Here is a 1340-nt window from a genome sequence, read left to right as displayed (position 1 = left end):
TATATATATAGATAATGCGTATTGTTTACGTGACTATATATCTCATGTAATGTTTCTATTGTTGGTATTATATATCTCTTATTATCATATCAAAAAGTTGAATATATGATATAAATTTTATAAGTAAATAAAAGTTGATTTTTAGCTACTTAGTTTTGTATTTGCCTAACTTTCCACTTATATATTTCTGATGAGTTTTTATAAGTTTTTTTTCTATTACAGGTTTATTGCCAATAAAGAAATAACTTAAGATTTAACACAGATCGTAAGTACCCATTAGCAACGAAGTTCAATAAAACAGCAAGTATTACTGCATTTTTATTACTTGGATCATACAATATTTTACAATAAAATAATTCATATCAATAAATATGTCTTTGGAGTTGTTTTTGTGTAGTTTCTCCTCTTGTTTTAATTTTTTATTCAGACTTGTTTCGATACTCTTGCATTTTCTTACGTGATTTATTTGGAAAACGAAAGGGATTTCGCCGGATGATGTCTCAATTAAGATTCTTGAAGCATTACTAAGATGAATGTGGGGCCTTTTTTATGGTGAAAGTACTAGTCTTTTGTGGATATCGTTTTCTGGAAAGTGTGGATTGAAAGCATATAGCTAATGATTCAATTCAACGATATGTATGTATGTATGTATGCATGTATGTATGTATGTGTGTATCTATGTATATACATGTCTGTGTGTAAGATACATACATACATATAAGCTTTGGAAGCTATGTCATGACACGCATACTAATGAAATTGAAGAACTATATGTGTGACTGAAGGCTCTGTTCTGATATTTAATCCTTTAGATGTATATTTGAACTTTTCATTGGAGCGAATAATTTTCTGATGACTACACAATTTATTTTTGTAAATATTGAATTTAGTCATATTCCAAGTTATAACGTGAAACATGTAAACTTTTATCATACAAGGTGCATTCCAGAAATATTGAAACCTTTTCAGGGAAGATATTTATTAGTTTAAAAAAAAAAACAACAACAGAAGTTTTATCTCCTCAAATTAAGATCCTCTTACTTCAATGCACTTGTTGTAGCTCCCCAGCCTCTCCGTGAAGGCCCCATGGAAGTCCTCCAAAGAGAAAGTATCCATGGCCCATCGTCACAGCCTCCTTCATTTTCACAGTATCTTCAAAACGACTGACCCTTTCTCTTTCAGCTTGGGGAACAACCAAACCTCACCGGAAGCAAGGTCTGTAGGGAAGGTGAGGGATATTTCTGATGTCCATCTCTGTATTTGTGAAAATGTCCTAGTGCAGATGTTCTGTTTTTTTTTTTGCGCCGAAATTTCTTCCTGAAAACCTCTACTATGAACTA

General features: G+C 31.7%; 1 long non-coding RNA gene across 1 annotated transcript in view; it reads left to right on the top strand.

Annotated features, from left to right (window-relative positions):
* LOC128250991 (uncharacterized) overlaps positions 1 to 370 on the top strand; it is a 63369-nt gene extending 62999 nt beyond the window's left edge. Inside the window, exon 2 of the long non-coding RNA XR_008266906.1 lies at positions 223 to 370. This is a non-coding gene — a long non-coding RNA (uncharacterized LOC128250991). The remainder of the gene's footprint in view (positions 1 to 222) is intronic.
* The last annotated feature ends 970 nt before the right edge of the window (positions 371 to 1340 follow it).

Source organism: Octopus bimaculoides, chromosome 2 (assembly GCF_001194135.2).
Source record: "Octopus bimaculoides isolate UCB-OBI-ISO-001 chromosome 2, ASM119413v2, whole genome shotgun sequence".
In the NCBI taxonomy this organism is placed as follows: Eukaryota; Metazoa; Mollusca; class Cephalopoda; order Octopoda; family Octopodidae; genus Octopus; species Octopus bimaculoides.
Note: the sequence above shows the minus strand (reverse complement) of the source record. Positions and strands in the feature narration are given on the sequence as shown.